The sequence below is a fragment of the Acomys russatus genome, chromosome 10 (genome assembly GCF_903995435.1).
Source record: "Acomys russatus chromosome 10, mAcoRus1.1, whole genome shotgun sequence".
In the NCBI taxonomy this organism is placed as follows: Eukaryota; Metazoa; Chordata; class Mammalia; order Rodentia; family Muridae; genus Acomys; species Acomys russatus.
In genome coordinates, this window is record NC_067146.1 from 39,720,720 (window position 1) to 39,728,708 (window position 7,989).

The 7,989-nt window shown below is 37.7% G+C and overlaps 1 non-coding gene across 1 annotated transcript; it reads right to left on the minus strand.

The window, feature by feature from the left end:
* Positions 1-2,013: 2,013 nt before the first annotated feature.
* LOC127194948 (U6 spliceosomal RNA) lies at positions 2,014-2,120 on the minus strand. Its single transcript, XR_007831328.1, has one exon. It is a non-coding gene; the product is annotated as a U6 spliceosomal RNA (small nuclear RNA).
* Between the last annotated feature and the right edge of the window lie 5,869 nt (positions 2,121-7,989).

The following is a 7,989-nucleotide window of genomic DNA, read 5'->3' on the forward strand; positions in this document are numbered from 1 at the left end:
TGAAAGATGCAGGATGTGGATGTCCAACATGCTGAGAGGAATGAATCCTGTCAGGTTTGATCCAATGTCTATGTCTGGTTCTTTTGTTCTGAAAATATATAATTTCTCACAAGCATTATGCAGTCCTAAAATTATAAGTATATGATGTGTGCAGGATGCACATAACAAGTAAGGCTAGTTCTCTGCTCTTTGCATGAGCAGAAGAAAGACGTCTGTAAATCTTCATTCATGCCATATGAAGAATGGCATCTAATCCTAAATCACAGGGATTCTGTAACCAACAAGGAGCACTGTCCATGCATAGACATTTATGTCTCAGACAGTCTCAGAGCTATTCCCATTAGTGGGATTAAGAATATAAATTACCTGCTTGTTGTGCCATTTAAATACTTTACATCCTGATTGTGGCCTCCTTCCTCATTATCTCCAAATTCCTCCCTCCCTCCCTTATCCCCTGTTCCTCCCTCCTTTAGTCCTCAGAAAGGGTGGCCCCTCCTCCCCCTTTTATCTGACCTCATCTCACAAGTCTCATCTGTACTACCTGTATCCTCTTCCTCTGTGGCCTGGCAAGGCCACCCAGCCAAGGGGAAGTGATCAACATTGGGGGACAAGGGTCCATGTCAGAAGTAGTCCCTACTTCCTGTATTTGGGACCCCAGGGAGACTGTGCTGCTTATTGACTACACCTGAGCAAGAGTGCCTAGGAACTAGCTATACATGGTGCATCAGTCTCTGAAGCAACCCCTTCCTCCACGCAGATTTTTTAAATGTGTATTATATTTATTATAATTTGTTTACATTGCCTCCTGATTGTTATCCTCTCCCACTTATCTTCCTGTTGCCACCCTCCCTCCCTCTTTGGTCTATTCCCCTCCCCTAGACCTCTGGCAACAGCCTATTATGTCTCATCAAGATAGTCTGTATCCCCATCCACTGTGTACCCTCTAGGCCGTCTTGCCAAGGAGCAATGACCAAATAGTAGGCATCCAAGTGCATGTCAGGAGTTAAGCAGAAGTCCCCCGTCCCCCACATGGAGAATCGGGAGTCCAATGGGTACATATGAAAAAGAGGTCTTCGTTCTCTGCATGCATTGTCCTTGACTGGTGTATCAGTTTGTGCCTGCTGTGCCCCGACCCTCGGGCCTTGATGGTTTCCCTGTGGAGCTCATACCCACTCTCAGACTTTCCATCCCCCAACTCTTCCCTACAACTCTCAGCATTCTGCGCAGTGTGCAGCTTTGAGTCCCAGTATCTATTCCATTTGATCCCCCACTGAGTGAAGTCTCTCAGAGGACACCTATGTTGGGCTAATATCCACTTATATGTGAATATATACCATGCATGTTTTTCTGGGTCTGGCTTCCTCACTTAGCATGATCATTTCTAGTTCCATCCATTTGCCTTCAAGTTTCAAGATTTCCTTGTTTCTAATAGCTGAGTAGTATTCTATAGTGTAAATGAACCAGTTTCTTTATCCATTCTTTGCTTGAAGGACATCTAGGTTGTTTCCAGATTCTGACTATTACAAATAAAACTACTATGAACATAGTTGAGCAAGTGTCCTTGTTGTATGGTGGAATATCTTTCGGGTATATTCCCAGGAGTGGTATGACTGGGTCCTGAGGTAGAGTTATTCCCAATTTCCTGAGAAAGCACCAGATTGATTTCCAAAGTGGTTGTACAAGTTTGCAGTCCCACCAATGAAGGTGTGTTCACCAGCATGTTCTGTCACTTGAGTTTTTGAGTTTTTGAGTTTTTTATCTTAGCCACTCTGATGGGTGTAAGATGGAATCTCAGAGTCATTTTGATTTGCATTTCCCTGATGACTAGGTATGTTGAGCATTTCTTTAAGCCATTCAATATTCTTTTGTTGAGAATTCTGTTTAGCTCTGTACAACCATTTTTTAGTTGAAATATTTCATTTGGCGGTGTTTAATTTCTTGAGTCCTTTATATATTTTAGATATTAGGCCTTTGCTGGATGTACTGTTGGTAAAGATCTTTTCCCAATCTGTAAAAAATATGGAGCACTTCACAAATTTGCATGTCACTCTTGCTCAGGGACCATGCTAATCTTCTCTGTTTCATTCCAATTTTAGTATATGAGCTGCCAAAATGAGCACTGGATTTTTTTTAATTATATCATTGTCTTATCCTTATGGTCCCAGCCCATTTTGTCTTCACTCCTTCACACTGGATCAGGACATTCCACTCAAGCAGTGTCCCTGGATTGACTTTGACCCTAAACTGCTCTCTCAGCAGATGAGGTCATGCCTTCATTATCAGGAGTCGATAATTAAGGGCCCAGCATATGCTCTAAGATGCCTTCATATAGAAACTTCCCTTGATGTAACATAATATATATCACCATCCACTGGCTACTTTGGACTTCCATTCAACTAAAAAGGCAAGAGGATCACATTTGAAGCACACATCTTACGTTCTGCTATTCTTTTATGTTTACATATTTTAGAGAGAGCACAGGTGTGCCACAGAGCCTGAGTGGATGTCAGAGGCCTCATTCTCCTTCTGCCATGTGGATTCCAAGGACTGAACACAGGTCAGGTCCTCAGCTTGGTGGCAAGTGCTCCTACCCACCAAACCATCTCACTGGACCCACTGTTCTAACCTTGAAAGCTATCCAATAGGAGGGGTCAGAAGTGCTGGTTCTGTTGGAAAAGCAGCCATTTCAGAGCACCTAGATTTCACAGTTGGTTTTAATTCTGCCATCAAATCTATGGTGCCATTCATAAATATTAAAAATAGAAAATTCAAGGAAGAGCATGAAAACTTCAAATAAAATCAAAGGCCTTGTGAAGATACAGCTTTGCCTGAGCTACTGCACAGCCTGGAGTCATAAGAGAAGCCCCAGGGAACTGATTAACTAAGGCTGTAGTGACAGTAGGTTAGAAATTACGTTTTCTCTTCAAAGACAGAGCACCTGATGGCCCTGCATGATACAGTGCGATGCCATGCACCTCATGGACACTGATATAAATCCAAGCAGGCCCGTTGTCATAGCAGAAGTCATTGGTGCCCAATAGCATTTTATTAGCGCATGTGAAAGTGCTTCTGAGTTCCAAACTTCTCAGGGGAAATGATTACATCATCATGGATACTGTGCAACATGCATTCGCTTTATATCTCTAAGGCTAAGCCGTGTCCACACCAAACAATAAACATATTGGCAGGTGAGGAGCAACACAGTAGTTCAATCCTACAATGGCGTCTTGTAGCTATGTAGTACTCGATGTTTTACAGACACCTTTATGTTTGCTGTTTGTTCCTTATAACAGCCCGGTGAAATGAACTCATTTACAAGATATGATTGTCTTTATTTTATAATAGTGGAAAAATGAAGTTCAGCTTTGCTTATCAACCAGTGCTTTGTACTTGTCTCCTGAGCTCAAATCTTAGTCAAAAATAGAAATTCAGGTTCCAGCTCAGCCCTTCAGGTTCCAAGAAAATAGTTTATTTCCTGGCAGCATGCTGTCCACTTTTTTGGGTTTTTTTTTATTTTTAATTTTTCTTTTTTAAATATACATTTATATTATTACACATATATACAATACAATATACAATAAGCTACCTATGACAAGAACTGTGAAACAATCAGGAATTATATAAATGTTTCATTCATAATGTTTTGGCTATTTGTATTTGGCAGCCTTGAAGAAAACATCTTTAAAAGATCTTTGTAACAATTCATGTTTTATTTAGAAAAGTAATTTAATCAATTACATAATTAGGAACTTAAATAATTGCCCACTGAAATAAAGACCTTGTGCCCTTTCACAGAAATTATGCAATACTTTTTGTTATTTATAGGAAAAAATATTTTTTCAAGGTACTCATAATAAAACTAACAATTTTATAATGAATAACATTTGCTTATTGCTTAATAAGTATTACATGTAGTTTTTCAAATTCATAACACCTTGAAAAAGTGGTCATTATAATTTATATTTTCAGTTAGAAACTCAGGCATGAAAAGGCTAAATAACTTGGTCAAAACCCAAAATGATGGCAGAACTGGGCTACAGCTCGGGTCAGTCTTGATTCAGACTCTACACTTTGAACTGTTACCCCCTTAATCAGGAACATGCAACAAAACTGATGAGGCCGGTAAAAGGAAAACTGGACTCTGAAAATTCACAGCATGCTCTTAGGGTTCCTTTATCAAGAGAAAATAGTTAATATCCTTTTTTAGGTACAATGCTGTTTCCCCAGTGCTACTAACAAAATATTTATATTTTACAAGCATGATTAGTATAATTTACAAGCATGCCAAGTTACTGAATGCAAAATACTGTGAGTTCTATGCCCTTAGCAATATGGGAGCTTTATGGCATATGTACAGTCTGTCCTTACAGAGCTACTGGAGGAATCATGGTAAACTCCTCACTACAACAAAAGCTAAACAAATCCAAGCAGAATGAAATAGTGATAGCCATGGGTCTCCATCCTTGGTGGGCACTGAAACGATCGGGCACTTCTCATGCCCTGCCTCTTCGTTCAGAACACCAGCAGGACAGATTATTTTAAAAATTACATTTATAACAAATTTCCAGATAATGCTAATGATGTTGCTCAGGGACCAGACTTTGAGAACCACTTTAACTTTCTACCAAATTCTGAGGGAGCATAGAAGGAAGATAAAAAAGGTTCTATTCTTGAAAAATAAAGTAAAAATTATGAAGGCCACACACTTGGCCCACAACCCAATGTGTACTGATATTTCCTATTTCAACCACAGCCTTGACATTTCAGATAGAGAGCGGAAAGTTTACCATACTCTTAAATTTTAACTCTGTCCAAAATGCTTCGGTTTTTTTCTAACTAGACTTACTTAATTGGACTAATAGCAATCAAAGATTAAAAGCTGTTGGGTAAGGTCTCCTTTATACATTTATTTTATCAACTATAGTGGCTGAGACAGCCACAAAGTCCCAAGGAAATGTACTTCAGCACGGGCATAAAAGAAGAAGAAAAGAAAAAACTTGTAAGAGATTCTTAATTACCTGCAAGAGATGGAGAGTGGTCAGGGTAATAATTCACTCATGAAAAACGTTTTGCTCACAACCCCTCTATCATTTTACCACACAATCCTAGAGACCCATTTGCATTCTCACTACTACAGCTTTTGTGTTTGTAATGTGGAGATGATGTTCGCCGTAAGGCTTAGCTGGTGCTTATAAATGAGCTGAGGCCACAGGAGGGGAGGCCCATTACTTTGGATTGCATTTTGAGACTCAAACTATAAAACAAGAGGGGTTTCCCTCTCAGCAATGAGCCGGTGGAACAAGCGTTGGCCTACTACTTGGCACCTCATCATCGGAACTAACACAGACCGTGCTCAAATATTGTCACGTTCCTGACAATGACTTCTTGTGCTGGTTTTAATCCATCTCCTTAGAGATAGAGCAGTCTAGATGCAGAGTATTTAGATGCTAAATTCCAGCCTATAGGTGAGAAAAACCTTTTCTGTATAGGGTCATGTTGTAAATATTATTTGATCATGATAATACGGCATATTTAAAATGGAGCTCAGCACTATATTATTATCTTTAATTTTCAGATTGTAAAGAGAATTTCTCCTTCCCAGGCCATCTTATTTTATTATGTATTCAGATTTAGTCAGCAATGACTTGTTATTAGGTAGAATTCTTTACCTATTTCTTGCTTCCATAGATTAAAAAATGGGCCATTTTAAAAGTAAATCCATGGCCTTGCAAATCTATTTAGCTTCCCAAATATAAATTATTAAATCATACTAATTGGTTCATTACCCCAAACCCACACCATCATGTCCTTTTCACTCTTTCTGTTTTATTTGTCTACTGCTTTATTGTCTGCATCTTCTTGTGAGCTTTTGGAGGTAATAACATTCTTCTTTCAGTTGCACAAATAGAAAACTTACTTTTAAAAGAGCTGCCCAAGCCATTATGATCATCACAAAGCCTAGTCCCACCTCGTTTGTTTACAAAAGGAAATGGGCTGTCTATCAGCACCATCTCTCTCCGGAGTGCAGTTGGAGAAGCCTCTTGTACTATTATTACACTTTTCATCTTGTGTCGTTATTGCAGTGATGGTAACTTTCCTGTTTGCTTTTCTATTTCCAACTCATTTAAGACTTTTTCCCCCCGCAAAGTGCTTAATATAAAGAGTTCTAATCAAGACCCTTTAAAACAGAATAAAGTGACAATAGAGAATTTCATGAGTTAAGTTACAAGACTTTACAAAATGGTAGTCATTTAAGGTTTTTCTTCCCTCAGGATATAATTAAAAATTTAAAGATTAAATGTCCCTTCCTCTTTAACTGAGATGACTTTCCCACAAATGTCCTCATGATTCTTTATTAGACTTTTTTTTTTTTGCATTTTAACATAATTAAGAAGTAATTATACCTAGGATCATATTAGAAAAATAGAGAACGTGATTACATGTTTTCTGAATCCTTTGTTTTGCTTTTCCTCCTCACAGGGTGCATTTGATAAACCACACGTGCTCATACATGGATGGTTCACCACCATGTTTTCCTCAGATTCCTGTCACAATTGCAAGTCAGGCAATCAGAGCAGTGTCATCCAGCACTGGGATTAGCATTAGAGGCTAAAGTCAAGAGATCTGGGAAGAAACTCAAGGCAGGTCCTTGGTGAAGCCACAACTGAAGACAGCACTACTGTGTTGTTCAACACCTTACACAAATTTTTCTATTTTATCCTTTTCTCCAAGTTCCAAGCAAGCAAAAACAATTGCCTCCTGGTGCTACTATTCGGTGCCTTTTCTTTTAGTTTAAAAAGATTTATGAACCTCATTTTTTTTCTTTTTCCCAGAAAGCTCAAAGGTAAGTTTTATGGTATATATTGGTTTTAAGCTTATTGGCCATAGTCTTAGTTTTCTGAGATGAAAGAGATGCCTCTATATTCTGAATATGTGTTCTGTATATTCTGCCCAGGTTTGTGAGGATTGTTTGCTGAAAATCAGTTTTGGCTAATTAAGCAAAATATAAAATAATCAGAAATGACTAGTGTCTCAGAGAACACAGCTTTGTTAGGTTACAAACTTGGGCATAGAAGCTACCATAATACTTCAGGAACAAAGCCTCTCGAGCCCTAGTGAGTGCAATGGATTGGGTCTCATACTTTGCCTGTGGCTATGGGAACCTAATCCAATCTCAACAGTATTGATAAAATAAATGAAAATGAAGTCCAGGAAATGAAACAAAAATGCAGTTGAGAAGGGTAACTAGCACCTAGGCAAGCTCAGCAGTGGTTGCTACACATTCTTAGTTTCTGTCTTTTTTTTTTTTTTTTTTTTTTTTTAAGGAAAGTGGTTTTGTAGTTGTATATTATTGTAAGTCACATTATGTCATACTTTTAAAAATGAAATGTAAGTAATAAGTAATTGAACATAGAATTCAATATAACTTTGTGTTTATTGGACGTCTATATGTTCAGTTAACTGTGCTACAGTTCTATGTAACATAGGTGTGCCCACAAGGTGCTTAACATCTCTATTTAGAAATAATATAAGCCCACAAAAGATAACTTAATGATTTATCCTAAGGGCAACAAAATACTAAATTTATGACCAAAAGGGACCTAGTATAGTATTTGATAGCATAGCTTCTAGAGAGACATCTTTGGATAAAATTCCAGTATTGATACTTAAGATGGAGGACTTAAATTTCCAATGTATAAAAGAGGTATAATATAATTTTCATTTAATAGGACTATTTTATTTAAAAATATAAGATAAAATATTATATAATGTATAATGAATGCTGGACAAGTTGTACAGAATGAAATTAACAGAATATTATCCAAACATGTATATATATACATATATTTCTAGATATATAGGTGGAGCCTCCTCAGTCCTTAAATTATTATTTGTATGTTTATTATTTCAGTCTTACCCTTCATAGGTGTAGCTTCCCTAACATTTCTAGAAGGTACAATCCCACATTATAGGAATATAAAATGACAC